Genomic DNA, 19,131 nt, shown 5'->3' with positions numbered 1-19,131 from the left:
CCCCTCTATCTCCATCTACTGTAGCCAACATGACCAATCTATCTCCATTTACTATAGCCAACATGGCCCCTCTATCTCCATCTAATGTAGCCAACATGGCCCCTCTATCTCCATCTAATGTAGCCAACATGGCCCCTCTATCTCCATCTAATGTAGCCAACATGGCCCCTCTATCTCCATCTACTGTAGCCAACATGGCCCCTCTATCTCCATCTAATGTAGCCAACATGGCTCCTCTATCTCCATCTAATGTAGCCAACATGGCTCCTCTATCTCCATCTACAGTAGCCAACATGGCTCCTCTATCTCCATCTAATGTAGCCAACATGGCCCCTCTATCCCCATCTACAGTAGCCAACATGGCCCCTCTATCTCCATCTACAGTAGCCAACATGGCCCCTCTATCTCCATCTAATGTAGCCAACATGGCCCCTCTATCTCCATCTAATATAGCCAACATGGCCCCTCTATCTCCATCTACAGTAGCCAACATGGCCCCTCTATCTCCATCTACTGTAGCCAACATGGCCCCTCTATCCCCATCTACAGTAGCCAACATGGCCCCTCTATCTCCATCTACAGTAGCCAACATGGCCCCTCTATCTCCATCTACTGTAGCCAACATGGCCCCTCTATCTCAATTTAAAGTAGCCAACATGGCCCCTCTATCTCCATCTACTGTAGCCAACATGGCCCCTCTATCTCCATCTACAGCAGCCAACATGGCCCCTCTATCTCCATCTACTGTAGCCAACATGGCCCATCTATCTCCATCTACTGTAGCCAACATGGCCCCTCTATCTCCATCTATAGTACAGTAGCCAATATGGCCCATCTATCTCCATCTACAGTAGCCAACATGGCCCCTCTATCCCCATCTACTGTAGCCAACATGGCCCCTCTATCTCCATCTACAGTAGCCAACATGGCCCCTCTATCTCCATCTACAGTAGCCAACATGGCCCCTCTATCTCAATTTACAGTAGCCAACATGGCCCCTCTATCTCAATTTACAGTAGCCAACATGGCCCCTCTATCTCCATCTACAGTAGCCAACATGGCCCCTCTATCTCCATCTACTGTAGCCAACATGGCCCCTCTATCTCCATCTACTTTAGCCAACATGGCCCCTCTATCTCCATCTACTGTAGCCAACATGGCCCCTCTATCTCCATCTACAGCAGCCAACATGGCCCCTCTATCTCCATCTACTGTAGCCAACATGGCCCCTCTATCTCAATTTACAGTAGCCAACATGGCCCCTCTATCTCCATCTACTGTAGCCAACATGGCCCCTCTATCTCCATCTACAGCAGCCAACATGGCCCCTCTATCTCCATCTACTGTAGCCAACATGGCCCATCTATCTCCATCTACTGTAGCCAACATGGCCCCTCTATCTCAATTTACAGTAGCCAACATGGCCCCTCTATCTCCATCTACTGTAGCCAACATGGCTCCTCTATCTCAATTTACGGTAGCCAACATGGCCCTTCTATCTCCATCTACCCCACGGGCATTAAAGGATCCGTATTGGTGTAGTGGAAGATAAACGCAAGTAAACACATTTGACTTAGGCTAAACAGTTTACTCACCTTTTGCGAAAAAATACATTGAACGTTTAGAGAGCGTTCCTTTTTTTAACCGCGGTCAACGATCTGAGTTTATCCACATATTCTTCCACCACTATTATCACTGATCATCACCCTGACATTTTGTGAACCCACATCATGTCAACCTCTCTCAGGTAAGAGCTGCAGTAGGAGCAGCAACAGCACCAGCGTTTTCTCTGTAATTAGCCCAGTGACTAGCCTAGAACAGTAACGTTTAGCAGCAGTGGTCCAGGGACGTAAGCCTGGCGCTCTATGTCTAACCACTGTATCAGCCTGGGGGGCACACTGACAGCTTTGATGCTCTGATCACCAAGCCCCTGCCTCTCACCTCCACAAGAAGGCAATTAGAGAAGAGGAGGGAGGGAGGGAGGGAGGGAGGGAGGGAGGGAGGGAGGGAGGGAGGGAGGATGATGCCATGACTTAAAGTTTGATAGTTTGAGTGATAGCGAATGTGGAATGTGACATAAAGTGCCATCAGAAAGTATTCACACACCTTTACTTTTTCCACGTTTTGTTGTGTTACAGCCTGAATTTAAAATGTATTAAATTGAGATTTTGTGTCACTGATCTACACACAATACCCCATATGTCAAAGTGGACTTTTCTTTGTAGAACACTTTAGAAATTCATAAATAATAAATAAATACGTTAAGAAGTAAAAATGTGCTTAACAAATTGCATAATAAGTTGCATGGACTCACTCCGTGTTCAATAATAGTGGTTAACATGATACATGAACACACACAATTATCTCAAAGGTCCCTCAATCGAGTAGTGAATTTCAAGCACAGATTCAACCACAAAGACCAGGGAGGTTTTTCAATGTCTCCCAAAGAAGGGCATCGATTGGTAGATGTGTAAAAAAAATACAGAATATCCCTTTGAGCATTGTGACTATTAATTAGAGTTTGGATGGTGTATCAGTACACACAGTCACTACAAAGATACAAGTGTCCTTCCTAACTCAGTTGCCGGAGAGGAAGGAAACTGCTCAGGGATTTCACTATGAGGCCAATGGTGATTTTAAAACAGTTTCAGAGTTTAATGGTTGTGATATGAAAAATGTATGCACTCACTAACTGTAAGTCGCTCAGGATAAGAGTGTCTGCTAAAAGACTAAAATGTAAAATGTAAATATGAGAAAACTGAGGATGGATCAACAACATTGTAGTTACTCCACAATACCAACCTAATTGACAGAGTGAAAAGAAGGAAGCCTATACAGAACAAAATATTCCAAAACCTGCATCCTGTTTGTAACAAGGCACTAAAGTAATACTGCTAAAAATGTGGCAAAGAAATTAACTTTTGTCCTGAATAAAAAGCATTATGTTTCAGGCAAATCCAACACAACACATCACTGAGTACCACTCTTCATATTCTCAAGCATGGTGGTGGTTTCGTCATGGGAGCATTTCGCTACACTCGCAATAACATCTGCTAACCATGTGTATGTGACCACTACATTTGATTTTATTTGATTATGAGTATGCTTGTCATCAGCAAGGACTAGGGAGTTTTTTAGCATAAAAAAAAAAAACTGAAAACAGCTATAAGCACAGGCAAAATCTTAGAGGAAAACCAGGTTCAGTGTGTTTTCCAACAGACACTTGGAGAGGAATTCACCTTTCAGCAGGACAATAACCTGAAACACAAGGCCAAATCTACACTGGAGTTGCTTACCAAGAAGACAGTGAATGTTCCTGAGTGGCCTAGTTACAGTTTGGACTCAAATCGGCTTGAAAATATATGGCAAGACTTGAAAATGGCTGTCTAACAATGATCAACAATCAACTTGACAGAGCTTGCATAATATCTTAAAGAATAATGGGCAAATATTGTACAATCCAGGTGTGCAAAGCTCTTAGAGACTTACCCAGAAAGACTCACTGCTTTAATCACCGCCAAAGGCACTTCTACAAAGTATTGACTCAGGACCGTGAATACTTATGTAAATGAGATGTTTCTGTATTTCATTTTCAATACATTTGAAAACATTTCTAAAAACATGTTTTCACTTTGTCATTATGGAGTATCGTGTGTAAAAAATATATATTTCATCCATTTTGAATTGAGGCTGTAACAACAAAATGTGGAATAAGTCAAGGGGTATGAATACTTTCTGAAAGCACTGTACCTTTTAGAAGGGAGGACGAGTGAATGTTAAAAGAGGAGTGTGAGGAGCTGTTGGTGCTTTTGTCAGTGGATAAAATATGGGAAGGTGTCAAGAAAACCAGCAGGAGTTGAGGAGGGAGGGGCGTATGAAGGAGTGGAGAGGAGCGTAAGGTTGAGCTGTGTGTTGTTATTGTGTTGACAGAGACACAGAGAGAGTTTAGAAGTCCTTGTGCCTTGCAAGGCGTCTGCTATGGTAGAAGCATTTAAATGCATGCTCACTCTTGGGTGGAGTGGAGAGGGTCTCTCTGTCTTATGGGAATTCATCAGGGCCGTGTAGTGGCTGTGTAGTGATGCAGCCATGGTCTCTGAGACAGTGCTTCTGCTGGTGTTTCACACTCTTGAGGCGAGATTGCTTTATGGACACTCGTTATGTAGAAATAGATAGCCTTTTCCCCCTGACACATGCAATCAACTCTGACCCTTTACATATTATCTATTTCCTCATTTGAATAGAGACAGTCTGTGTGGCAGTATACTACATCAAAACAACTTGGACTGATTGGTCGAAAACATTATGCACTGGTCCATTTTCTCATTGACACACAAGACCAGTGTCCTTCTCTCTGCAGACAGACAGTCTTTGAATACGGCATAGACCCATCCACCCAGTGTGATTTACTGTAGAGATACAGGGGGGATTATCATCTAGTCCCACAGTCATAGAAATCACCTTCATTTCAACACAGATCATTTAGCTAAGAGGTCTAATTAAAACATGTACAAAGACAAACAGCCAGGAGAACAATGGGATGAAATGGTGAGTGTGTGTGTGTACTTTGCACGTGTGTCCACGTACAGTATCTGTGTTTGTTTGATATTTCAAATGGAAATCATAATTGACAGATTAAATCTGACTGTAAGTGGTAATTGACTTGCAGGGCAGTGTTGTAAATTCAGACTTTTCAGCCCTTACAGTAGCTAAAAACAGCAGATAAGTTCACTCAAACTGTATCCTTTCTTACAGTGATCAAGATAATGAGGCCCACATGCAGCTTCATCAGCAAAATGACAAAGGTAATGGTTTTGGTAACACTGCTTAAACTACAGTCCCTAATTACTCCATTCCACTCCGTGACCATTCTCCCATGTCACCTGACCATCCTCCCAATTCACCTGACTCTTAACTAACCACAAACAGGAAGCTCAGGATGGCGTAGTCGGCCAATCAGTAAAGCCCACTCCTTCCTCCTATCAGAGATCAATGGACTGGACACTAACCTCCACCCACACCCAACTCCATCTATGGGCTGATAGGAAGTGGAAACTTTATGGAGGGGGGTAGGTGTTGTGTATGTGGTGGTGGAGTAGCTAGCCTAGGTAGCAATTAGCGCAGCGCTAATGAATTCCCACTCATTATCAGTAAATCAACAGGCCCATGCTAATTACGGTTAGCGTACAGGACAGACTCGTCTCTCCCATGGCGTCGGGCTCCCAAGGTCCCTCCGGAGTCAAACCCACAAGCTGTGCCACGCTGCCAACAGCCACAGGTGCTCCTCACACTCAGACACACGCAAACACGCGCACACACACGTGCGCACACACACACACACACACACACAGCCTTAATGTTAAAGACACACAGAACAACACTGTGTGTGTATCTAGCTATTTCCCTGATGTCCTCTTCACACAATGAGTCATCCAAGGGCCTATATCAAATCACATGGGAATGATATGGACTTTCAATCTTAGGTTCAACATCTGTGCATGAAGATTGGCTGTTGCCAAAAAAAAATGCTTTGTCCTAAATGGCACCCTATATAGTACACTACTTTGGCACCCTATACAGTACACTACTTTGACCAGAGCCCATAAGACCCAGGCAAAATACCAACAACTTCTTTAAAATGCAAGCAAAGCACAGGGATAGCACATAATGATGAAACATCACTAGAGACAGTGGTTGGTATCATACATCAAGCACAGTTTAAAGGATGATTTTTGAGAACAGGAACCACTACATTAAACCCCCTAGAGTCAATTCACGCACCAGTGCGTCAATCTAAGTAACATAATAAAAAAGAACTCATTCGAAATCTGTCAGTTTAAGCTAGAGATACAGTGGGGAGAACAAGTATTTGATACACTACCGATTCTGCAGGTTTTCCTATTTACAAAGCATGTAGAGGTCTGTAATCCAGAAAATCACATTGTATGATTTTTAAGTAATTAATTTGCATTTTATTGCATGACATTATGTATTTGATCACCTACCAACCAGTAAGAATTCCGGCTCTCACAGACCTGTTAGTTTTTCTTTAAGAAGCCCTCCTGTTCTCCACTTATTACCTGTATTAACTGCACCTGTTTGAACTCGTTACCTGTATAAAAGACACCTGTCCACACACTCAAACAAACAGACTCCAACCTCTCCACAATGGCCAAGACCAGAGAGCTGTGTAAGGACATCAGGGATAAAATTGTAGACCTGCACAAGGCTGGGATGAGCTACAGGACAATAGGCAAGCAGCTTGGTGAGAAGGCAACAACTGTTGGCGCAATTATTAGAAAATGGAAGAAGTTCAAGATGACGGTCAATCACCCTCGGTCTGGGGCTCCATGCAAGATCTCACCTCGTGGGGCATCAATGATCATGAGGAAGGTGAGGGATCAGCCCAGAACTACACGGCAGGACCTGGTCAATGACCTGAAGAGAGCTGGGACCACAGTCTCAAAGAAAACCATTAGTAACACACTACGCCGTCATGGATTAAAATCCTGCAGCGCACGCAAGGTCCCCCTGCTCAAGCCAGTGCATGTCCAGGCCCATCTGAAGTTTGCCAATGACCATCTGGATGATCCAGAGGAGGAATGGGAGAAGGTCATGTGGTCTGATGAGACAAAAATAGAGCTTTTTGGTCTAAACTCCACTCGCCGTGTTTGGAGGAAGAAGAAGGATGAGTACAACCCCAAAAACACCATCCCAACCGTGAAGCATGGAGGTGGAAACACCATTCTTTGGGGATGCTTTTCTGCAAAGGGGACAGGATGACTGCACCGTATTGAGGGGAGGATGGATGGGGCCATGTATCGCGAGATCTTGGCCAACAACCTCCTTCCCTCAGTAAGAGCATTGAAGATGGGTCGTGGCTGGGTCTTCCAGCATGACAACGACCCGAAACACACAGCCAGGGCAACTAAGGAGTGGCTCCGTAAGAAGCATCTCAAGGTCCTGGAGTGGCCTAGCCAGTCTCCAGACCTGAACCCAATAGAAAATCTTTGGAGGGAGCTGAAAGTCCGTATTGCCCAGCGACAGCCCCGAAACCTGAAGGATTTGGAGAAGGTCTGTATGGAGGAGTGGGCCAAAATCCCTGCTGCAGTGTGTTCAAACCTGGTCAAGACCTACAGGAAATATATGATCTCTGTAATTGCAAACAAAGGTTTCTGTACCAAATATTAAGTTCTGCTTTTCTGATGTATCAAATACTTATGTCATGCAATAAAATGCAAATTAATTACTTAAAAATCATACAATGTGATTTTCTGGATTTTTGTTTTCGATTCCGTCTCTCACAGTGGAAGTGTACCTACGATAACAATTACAGACCTCTACATGCTTTGTAGGAAAACCTGCAAAATCGGCAGTGTATCAAATACTTGTTCTCCCCACTGTATCTGTTTTTTGCATTGGATGTGTCTCAATCCACCGCCTATGTTTAACTTCTGCGGTGAAAGGTGGCAGAGCTAGAGCGACGTTTGTCAGACCATGAGAGGTCCCAAAGATTGGTCTTCTCACGAAAACGTCTGTAGCGTCCGAACGGTTTGTCCTAGAAACTATTATCTCACGAACAAGATGGTGGTCTCTTTTTTGCTCTATGACTCCCACAAGTGTCAGTGGACTTTTCTGAAGGTAACTGGTACCGGTTTTAAAACATGAATGGAAGTATAAAGGTAGTTTTCTGCCAACCCCAAAAAACGGTTAAATATGTGTAAAGAAAAAATATATATATCCTGAGCTTTGTTATATCTCCTAGATATAGGACAGACCCTTCAAAACCTTGTTTCTTATGATTTATTTTTTTACTGCCTTTTTTACCATTTATGAATGTGTTATTCAATTACATTTTGTATATATATATATTTTTTATACCTAAAGGGGTCCTAAAATTCTAAATCAAATAGCTAAATGATCCATAGTATGACCATCTTAAAACAATTCCATATGTCATCTTAGAACCCCCCCCTTCCGAACAGCTTAGACTTACAGGGGTTAATAGATGACTGGTAATGAAGGCTTTCTAATAACTAAGCCAGTGAAGCAGAGATAACCCAATCACCAGCATCGCACCGCAGCATGAGCTATAAAACCTGACCTGAGTACACATACACACAAACATGTACAGACACACACACTGCTCATAAGTGTTGAGGAGATTCCCCCATAATTTAAGAGGAGATCAGTGAATAACACACCCTAATCCCAAAGGGGTGTTTTCTGAGCTGTAATTTTAAAATGCTGTTTTAATAACACACCACTGCAACACTACATTAATCTCTAAATGAATTACCAACCCCACCCCTAACCCAACCCCCACCCCAAACCCCACTCCCAGCCCCAAACCCAACCCCACTCCCAGCCCCACCCCCAAACCCAAACCCCACTCCCAGCCACACAACAAAACCCAACCCCACTCCCAGCCCCAAACCCCACTCCCAACCACACAACAAAACCCAACCACACTCTCAGCCCCAAACCCAACCCCACTCCCAACCACACAACAAAACCCAACCGCACTCCCAGCCCCAAACCCAACCACACTCCCAGCCCCACCTCCAAACCCAAACCCCACTCCCAGCCCCACCCCCAAACCCAAACCCCACTCCCAGCCTCACAACAAAACCCAACCCCACTCCCAGCCCCACCCCCAAACAATACAGGAAGTTATTCACCTCAAATGAACAAATAATTCAATTAGGCCATAAATCTATAACATGACCCTAATCTAAACATAATGGAACAAACATCTGGTGTATTAAGGTACAAATTACGGCACATTCAAGTACATTTTATGCAATACATTTTTTAAAATCAAACATAGTAATAAAATACAATTCCAGAGAGAAATTAAAGAATATAGCGTGACTAGGAGCCAGACCTAAAGGCAACACACACAAACATTCAAAAACAATATTAAATAGTGATAAAATACTGTGTATTATCCTTCTTCTTTGGTAATATAACAGTCAATGGTCGGGGGACGACAAGTACTTTGAATATAAGTAAATGAAACACAATAATCATGTTTAACGCTGTAACTAGAACATAAAGGCATTTGTGATTGTGAGATTAGCCTTTTTGCAGAGGTACCAAGCAATAGTAGGAGGAAGGCCTAGATAAACTACTGTAGCCTAACAATAAGATAAAGGCATTTTTGACACAAAAGTTCAAAGCTGACAAGAGATAAAAAGGCCCAACTGTTAAAAAAAATCAATAAATGTCTGATTAGCAACAGTGCTGCGGATGACAAAAGAGAAATCCCTCCCCTGCTATCCTGGCTGACCTCTATAGTAATGAGTAAAGGGCTGACAGTACAGTGATCTCCATACATCACACTGTGTATGTTCTCATATGGATAAAATATCAGTGAGGGTGCGACGTGTGTGTGTGTGTGTGTGTGTGTGTGTGTGTGTGTGTGTGTGTGTGTGAACTCTCTCTCTCCGTATGAAATCTCTGCAGAGAGACTAGAGCATGCCCCCGAGGTCTGTGTATCAGTGATAACCTTTAGAATGAGGTGTAGTTCATGCATCCCCGCCCTCCTCTGCCTCTTATCTATCTGATGAAAGGAGATGGTTTGGATAGATTCTCAATTTCTCATGCAGAGGAAGGGAAGACAGTCAGTCAGGCAGTCAGGCAGGGCAAGCATGGCAAGCAGACTGGCATACGTGATTGATGTCATCTTTTTGTATTAGGCATTATACGGTGGGGCAGAGTATATAGAGTATCTTAGCTTCCTGTAAGGGTTGTCTTTGCCTGAAATTAGGGTGTTTTCATGTAAGGGTTATTTTTGACTGAAAGGAGGGTGTTGCCTTGTAAGGGTTGTCTAACTGAAAGGAGGGTGTTTTCATGTAAGGGTTGTTTTTGACTGAAAGGAGGGTGATGCCGTGTAAGGGTTGTTTTTGACTGAAAGGAGGGTGTTGCCATGTAAGGGTTGTCTAACTGAAAGGAGGGTGTTGCCTTGTAAGGGTTGTCTAACTGAAAGGAGGGTGTTGCCATGTAAGGGTTGTCTAACTGAAAGGAGGGTGATGCCGTGTAAGGGTTGTCTAACTGAAAGGAGGGTGTTGCCATGTAAGGGTTGTCTAACTGAAAGGAGGGTGTTGCCGTGTAAGGGTTGTCTAACTGAAAGGAGGGTGATGCCGTGTAAGGGTTGTCTAACTGAAAGGAGGGTGTTGCCTTGTAAGGGTTGTTTTTGACTGAAAGGAGGGTGTTGCCATGTAAGGGTTGTCTAACTGAAAGGAGGGTGTTTTATCATGTATTTCAAAGGTTTGACTCCTCTTGGTTTCTGGTAATGGTCATAGGAGTCCCTTTAGTGTGACATACCTATGGCTGTGCCCTGAAAAGCTCTGCTACATGAAGTCAATGTGTCATTCATTCATCTTGTGTAATTCCACTCTCTCACACACTTTGACAGGAAAATAAATTAATAATTCAACATACATGCACACACTCAGACATTCCTTACCACTCACTTACATTTCAATTCACTTTTGATTGAGTTATGAAATATACAAAATGACAAGACATTTTCTTGTTTGTGACACCCGTCTTCTTAGATTCCCCAGTTTCTACATGACATTCCATTAATTCCGTTTGCACCGGGACAGGTGATTGTCAGCCAAAGTCATTTCATCAATACATTTTTCCAGGACTTGCCTTCTATTTTTCTAATGAAAAAATAAGTTGCTAATTTTGTCGGTGCTCTTTCTAGACACTGCAGGTTTAATTGCTAATTGTGAACTGGGAACGAATACATTTACATATTAATTAGTTAATTCATTTGCATTTTTAATTTGCTGCCTTCAAAGGGGGTGAGATAAAAGGTCGCACAATTCGGAATAATTTAAATAATTTATGCTCCATTGGTGAAAAGAAGCCGAACAGAAGTGCTGTGTGGATGTTAACCCCGGAGAGCTTTTAGCGAATAAAGCACTCCAAAAATTGTTTTAACAAATCTAATTAAACGGAAAAAGCCACCACCCAGTGCAGTAGAGGAGAGAGTAGTGTCCTCAGGAAGAGCGGTGGAGGGATGGAGAGAGAGAGGGAGGGGGGAGAGAGGGGGAGGGAGTAAAGAGAGGGGGAGAGAGAGACAGGTTTGAAGCCGCCACCCAGAGCAGTAGGAAGGGGAGAGAGTAGTGTCCTCAGGAAGGGAACATAGAGAGAGATGGAGGGATGAGAGAGAGAGAGAGAGAGAGAGACAGAGAGAGAGAGAGAGCGAGACAGAGAGAGAGAGAGGCAGAGAGAGAGAGAGGCAGAGAGAGAGAGAGAGAGAGAGAGAGAGAGAGAGAGAGAGAGAGAGAGAGAGAGAGAGAGAGAGAGAGAGAGAGAGAGACAGAGAGAGAGAGAGAGAGAGAGAGAGAGAGAGAGAGAGAGATAGACAGAGAGAGACAGAGAGAGACAGAGAGAGACAGAGCGAGAGAGAGAGAGAGAGAGAGAGAGAGAGCAGAATTCATGGTTCCTTCTATTAAGGCAAGTCGTCCAGGTCCTGAGGCAGCAAAGCATCCCCAAACCATCACACCACCACCACCATGCTTGACCTTTGGTATGATGTTCTTACTGTGGAATGCAGTGTTTTGTTTTCGCCAGGCATAATGGGACCCATCTCGTCCAAAAAGTTGACTCAAGTTTGCCAAAAAGCACCTGGATGATCATCAAGACTCTTGGAAGAACGTTCTATGGACAGATCATTCAAAAGTATAACTTTTTGGACGACATGGTTCCAGTAATGCCTGGCAAAAACCAAACTCTGCATTCCACAGTAAGAACATAATACCAAAGGTCAAGCATGGTGGTGGTGGTGTGATGGTTTGGGGATGCTTTGCTGCCTCAGGACCTGGACGACTTGCCTTAATAGAAGGAACCATGAATTCTGCTCTGTATCAGAGAATTCTACAGGAGAATGTCAGACCATCCGTCTGTGAGCTGAAGCTGAAGCGCAGCTGGGTCATGCAGCAAGACAATGATCCAAAACACACAACGAAGTCTACATGAAAATTGCTAATAAGCAACGCATTTGAAGTTTTGGAATGGCCTAGTCAAAGTCCAGACCTAATCCCAGTTGAGATGTTGTGGCAGGACTTGAAACGAGCAGTTCATGCTTGAAAACCCACACGTCACTGAGTTAACGCAGTTCTGCATGGAAGAGTGGGTCAAAATTCCTCCACAGCGACGTGAGAGACTGATCAACAACTACAGGAAGCATTTGGTTGGAGTCATTGCAGCTAAAGGTGGCACAGCCAGTTATTGAGTGTAAGGGGGCAATTACTTTTTCACACAGGGGAATTGGGTGTTGCATAACATTGTTTATGAAATAAATGAAATAAATATGTAATTGTTGTGTTATTTGTTCACTTATGTTCCCTTTATCTAATATTAGGTTTTGGTTGAAGATCTGATAACATTCAGTATCACAAATATGCAAAAGTAGAGAAAATTAGAAAGGGGGCAAATACTTTTTCATAGCACTGTATATTTTTTTCAATTAAATCAATTCTAATCCCACTTTGTAACACAACACAATGTGGAAAAAGTAAATTGGTGTGAATACTTTCTGAAGGCACTGTATACCTTTCCGTTCCCTGGGCTGTGTGGAGAGGAGGAACACATACAGGGACCATCCATGTGTTCACCCATGCGTTCCACGCTCCTTGTCCCTGCCACAGCAAAGGTGAAACACACCGACGCCAGCCGACACCCGAGACAGAGGATAGCTAGCTCCAGGGTGTGATTCCATTCCTCTCCATGGTCGTTGTGGATAATAAAGGTTAATTACAGTGGTACACCATGTCATATTTGACACGACCAGTCATCGCTGTAATTACAATCATTACACTCCAAAGGATGTGTAGTTATCCCCTTTTAAACACACAGCCACACAAAGACAATCTATTATTCAATCAGACCAGAGCCATTCAGATCAGACCTGCCTGAGTTCACTTCATCTTGGGCCTGCATGAATCTGACTGTAGCTAATACGTCCTCTGAGCCCTGGAGAAAGAGAAGAATATAAAAAGAGCAGACACCTAATTAGAACCCTTTCAAATGGTCAATCACATTTTCAAAGGAATGTTTTAAGTTTATTCTGATAATCAGGTGACGTGAATAGGAATGGATTTCATCTGGTGCTTAGCATAAGTCATCTGGAGATAGAGTGGATAGGAAGTCAGGTGGATGATGAGGCTTTGCCCTTCTCTAGCTTTTGTTTCTTTCTCTCTTTCCCCCTCATGTTTCTCCCTTCTCGCTCCCTCTCCCTCACCTCATCTCTACCATATCCTCGGTCTAGTCTACCCAGTGCCCACAGGGATTGGCAGCATGTAATTTAAGAGCAACTGGCACAAAGACCAAATGCCAAATAGGCAGACTTATAATGGAGGCTGGTGAGATGTGTTCCGATTTAAATTGGGCAGAGCGTTCGGGTCGCAGCACAGGCCCACGGTGTCTAATTAAGATCACCGGGACAAAGGAGAGTAGAGGAGACAGTCCAACAATGCATAGACAGGACCTGGGAAGTGGAGGGGGAGCGAATATCAGCTCCATTCACCCACAATGGAAAAGGGGAGGTTTTTATGGACACTTGAGTAGCTGAATAGAAGAAAGTCACACAGAGGTTTGGAAGACTATAGTCTAGTACGTCCTACCTCTAGTCTACTTCATTGTTAGTGTGTCTAAATCAGTGGTGTAAAGTACTTAAGTAAAAATACTTTAAAGTACTACTTAAGGAGTTTTTTGGGGTATATGTACTTTACTTTACTATTTATATTTGACAACTTTTACTTCACCACATTCCTCAAGAAAATATTGTAATTTTTACTCCATACATTTTCCCTGACAACCAAAAGTACTTGTTACAATCTGAATGCTTAGCAGGACAGGAAAATTGTCGCACTTATCAAGAGAACACGTGGCCATCCCTACTGCCTCTGGCCTGGCGGACTCACTAAACACAAATGCATATTTTGTAAATAATGTCTGAGTGTTGGAGTGTGCCCCTGGCTATCCGTAAATTACAATAACAAGAAAATGGTGCCGTCTGCTTTGCCCCTCTACCCCTACCTACATGTACATATTACCTCAATTACCTTGACTAACCTGTACCCCAACATATTGACTCGGTACCGGTACCTCCTGTATATAGCCTCGTTATTGTTATTTTATTGTGTTACTTTTTTTCCCTTTTTTTTTTATTTAGTAAATATTTTCTTAACTCTTATTTTTCTTAAAACTGCATTGTTGGTTAAGGGCTTGTAAGTAAGCATTTCACAGTAAGGTCTTCCTTCACCTGTTGTATTTGGCGCATGTGACAAATACAATTTGATTTGATTAATAAGGAATTTTAAATGATTTATGCTTTTACTTTTGATACTTAAGTATATTTTAGCAATTACATTTACTTTTGACACTTAAGTATATTTAAAACCAAATACTTTTAGACTTTTACTCAAGTAGTATTTTACTGGGTGACTCACTTTTACTTGATTAACTTTCTATTAAGGTATCTATACTTTTACTCAAGTATCACAATTGGGTACTTTTTCCACCACTGGTCTAAGTACTCCAGATCGGCTGATTACTCAGGTGATACATTTCTATATGACAATGATAATTCTGGAGTTTGGTTGAAATGACACAGTACTGTCAAGGCTTATGCCACTCTATATTTCTCTAATAAGGCCTGTGCAGTTCTACAGAGAGAGAGAGAGAGAGAGAGAGAGAGAGAGAGAGAGAGAGAGAGAGAGAGATGGGGCGAGAGAGAGAGAGAGAGAGAGAGAGAGAGAGAGAGAGAGAGAGAGAGAGAGAGAGAGAGAGAGATGGGGCGAGAGAGAGAGAGAGAGAGAGATGGGGCGAGAGAGAGAGAGAGAGAGAGAGAGAGAGAGAGAGAGAGAGAGAGAGAGAGAGATGGGGCGAGAGAGAGAGAGAGAGAGAGATGGGGCGAGAGAGAGAGAGAGAGAGAGATGGGGCGAGAGAGAGAGAGAGAGAGAGAGAGAGAGAGAGAAAGAGAGAGAGAGGAGACCTCCTCGTCACCAAGACCCCGAGCACCATCCTCCCCTCCTGACAAAGCTCCAGAGGCGGAGCTGCCAGGCTGTGTGCCAGCAGCTGTGGAGACGCTAATTTGCATATGAAGGCCTTAATTAGGTTCTGTGCAGTGCAAGCGCCCGTGAAAGAGCGCGCTCATGTAGGGAGAGTGTGACCAGTGGCCATGAGGTGGCACAGGACTGGGCTGTTGGATTGAAGTCCTTTGTGGTGACGATGGGCGTTGTACAAAACAAAGTAATCAGCGATTGGATCGTCTCTAACCAATCAGAGTATCAAAGCCAATTACGCATTTTCAAACCACCGCTTGCCCCACGTGTTCTGGCTCTGGCCCAACCCATTGGTTTCTGGACCAATTAGATGGCCCCGAATGTGTTGGCATTCGGTGAAGGGTCGGGCAGGTACTCAGATCCCGACTCACTGAAGAGAAGAAAATAACATCTGTGGGCGTGGCCAGAGGAAGGATAGTCTGGGTAGCCAGGAAACTGAGGTGGTAGAGGAGTACAGGGGGTAATGGTACAGGACCTGGGAGGAAGCTAGTACAGGGATAAGGCTGAAATGGGCTCGCCAAATCAACCGCTTGAGGTGGGAGCACAAACATTCTCCTGCTGAGAGACTGCGGCTACAATACATGTGTTCTACACCATGTCTCCTGCTGCAGTACAGTTTGCGTGTTCCTACTTCCCTCCACAGCCTCCTCTGCCTGTCCTTAACGCCATGACACTTCTGAAACGTTGGATAACGTTGCTACCCGAATCCCCGAGCCGGCAAGGTGGAAAAATCTGCCGCTCTGCCCTTGAGTAAGGCCGTTAACCCCCGACAACAACTGCTCCCCGGGCGCCGATGACGTGGACGTGGATTAAGGCAGCCCCCCGCACCTCTCTGATTCAGAGGGGTTGGGTTAAATGCGGAAGACACATTTCGGTTGAATGCATTCAGTTGTACAACTGACCAGGTATCACCTTTACCTATTGTCTCCTCTAGAGCCAAGCCTTTGCTAACTGTACCTTTGCTTACCTCCAACAGTACAACAAAACATCCACACCCTCAACCGGTTTTGACTAGAAAGGATACAGCTTGTCAAAATTGATTAGGAGGATAGGAGAACTTACACAGCAGGTTAGGATAATTAGGTTAAGGTTAAGAAAAGGGTTAGATAAAATGAAATAAAAATCTACTTTTGACATAAATCTGACATAAACTGTATCCAATCTAGACATGACCTCATCAACCTGTCTGCCATGGCACAGCAGTCTTCTCTCCTCTTATAGCACTGGTCTGATCACTGTCTCAGTTTATCCTCTCAGTTCTCCTTGAGAAGGAGACCTCTCAACATTACAGTGTCTCCCTTCCCTTTCAAGGTAGAAAGCACAGTAGCATTCATTGTTTTCACCTCACCTCTCAGTTTGTGAAAGCCGCTCCAGCTTATATCACCTGATTTGTTGAGTGGAGGCGCTTGAAAACAGTCAGGAGAGATTTAATATTCATGCATCTAAAAGGGGAACATCGATGACAGGTATGATATGATAAAGAGAACATCAATGACAGGTATGATATGATAAAGAGAACATAAATGACAGGTATGATATGATAAAGAGGGGAACATCTAAAAGGAAAGGACAGTAGCATCAGGTTAACTGGGAGGGAACCTAACTTTAGTCAGGAGCCCAGAGGATTTAGCAGCTGTCACAGACAACTCAGAGAGGAGAGACGGAGGAGGAGGAGAGATGGAGGAGGCGGCATCAAAGGCAAAGGAAAGTATTGTCTGTGTGTGTGGATGAACACAGCATCTTAGGCATGGTTGCAATTTGAACCAGGCTGCACTGCAATGGGTGCCACTTAGGGGAGGTTAAGGTCAATGTAACCCTATTTCAACTCAAAACATCACTATGGCTCTATTTCATTTTTACATTTACATTTTAGTCATTTAGCAGACGCTCTTATCCAGAGCGACTTACAGTTAATGAGTGCATACATTTTCATACTGGCCAACCCCTGTGGGAAACGAACCCACAACCCTGGCGTTGCAAGCGCCATGCTCTACCAACTGAGCTACAGGGGACTACACTGAAATTAAATTAATTCATTGAAAAGTCCATATAGAAAATAAGGACAATACATTTCAATTAATTCACTGATATAGAATCCAAGCGTGCCTATAAACCAGGCTACCTCTAGACATTACGGTCCTCCCAACAGGAGCCGTCCTGAACTAAACTAGGCGGGCCAGTAGGTGGTACAGAACCCCTCTGTCACTCACATGGTAACCGTCACTTACTGCTTGTCCCGTCATCAATCTGGTGGTCTAACAACCTCCAGCAGATGGAGACCCAGCAGGAGGACAGGAGGGCCGTGCCCTAGGCCGCTACCCCACACAGAGAGCACTCTGTTGGGCTAAGAGGGGACACAACACAGGGGTAGCCTGGGTCTCTCCCAGAAGGAAGACAGGGGGGCCGTGCACTGGGCCTCTCCCAAACAGAGAGTACTCTGCTGGGCAAAGAGGAGTCACAACACTGGGGGAGACCCACGGTCCAGCACGGATCTCTCCCACAGAGCAGCCAGACACACCTCTGGATGAGAGCCTAATGTAGAGGAATATTGATGAGGACAGCACGTAGAACAGTTATTTAACGCATCTCTATGGAGGACCGTTTGTACGGTGGCGTAGCCATAGAAATAGAATCACTAGAACAGACATTCCTATGCATTTTCTATGGTGCAGGGTCACTGCTGCCGATGATGGGGATCCATCTGAATTAGCCTAGCTAGAACACATGCACAGACTCTTGTTTTTATAATGATGCAAAAGAAACAGCCAGCGAAGACAGGCATACGAACTACCAAGTGAAGTATTCCTTACCATGTCCCCTCTGCCTTTTACTTCGTCTGGGATTACTGACCGAATGCACCGAGCCACAGACACAGTTTGCTGTAAATACATAGGACATAAGGTCAAAGTTAGGCCCTATATAAAGCAGAGACACGAATGCAAACATTTTACCATATTGAAGCAATACATATACTAGTGATAAACATGATCTGGGAGTGAATAAGGTGGTGTATGTCCAATCAAATACAATCATAAGACAGACCACCTGCTGAGTAAGGAGGAAGACTGTTCTGTTCCTAAGCAACAACACTCTTACAAGCTCCATCTAATGTCTTGGGAGATTCGGACCTGCTCGGGATGCAGACAGGAGGATTCGGAGGCACATTGGAATAACAGACAACTTTAACTAGGCCAAGTTATGCGCCTGCTCTCTGGGTAGTCATGGTTTCCAGTCTAACATTTCTGTTGTGATATTTCATAAACTAATGTCTGACTACTCTCTGGGTATTACAGTCTCTTTGTCTACTAGGAGTTGAGATACTTAACAAAAGGAAATGTAATTCCTACTTCATAAATGTACTTTTCTCCCACCACAGACAATTAAACAATTTAGGAATTTCTGAGATTTCACTGAAATGTTTTAAATCAAGTTAAAAAGTAATTCACATTTTAAAATTAACAGAAATGTGATGAAACATCGGATAATGTCTCCTGTCTCCTGTCTCCTGAGTGGCGCAGTGGTCTAAGGCACTGCATCGCAGTGCTAACTGTGCCACTAGAGATCCTGGTTCGAATCCAGGCTCTGTCACAGCCGGCCGCGACCGGGAGACTCATGGGCAGCGCACAATTGGCCCAGCGTCGTCCAGGGTAGGGGAGGGAATGGCCGGCAGGGATGTAGCTCAGTTGATAGAGCATGGCGTTTGCAATGCCAGGGTTGTGGGTTCGATTCCCACGGGGGGCCAGTATAAAAAATATATATATGTATTCACTAACTGTAAGTCGCTCTGGATAAGAGCGTCTGCTAAATGACTAAAATGTAAAATGTAAATAATGTATGCACTGCCATTTTAACCATGGGTCTCTCATAGCACAAATCAACAACCCAGGGCTTCCCAAACTCAGTCCTGGGGCCCCGTTTTGGTTTTTGCCCTAACACTACACAGCTGATTCAAATGATCAAAGCTTAATGATTAGTTGATCATTTGAAATCAGCTGTGCAGTGCTAGGGCAAAAACCAAAATGTGCACCCCTTCGGGACCCGAGGACAG

The sequence above is a fragment of the Coregonus lavaretus genome (assembly GCF_964263955.1).
Source record: "Coregonus lavaretus genome assembly, contig: HAP1_SCAFFOLD_424, whole genome shotgun sequence".
Lineage (NCBI taxonomy): Eukaryota > Metazoa > Chordata > Actinopteri > Salmoniformes > Salmonidae > Coregonus > Coregonus lavaretus.
This window is presented reverse-complemented; position numbering follows the sequence as displayed.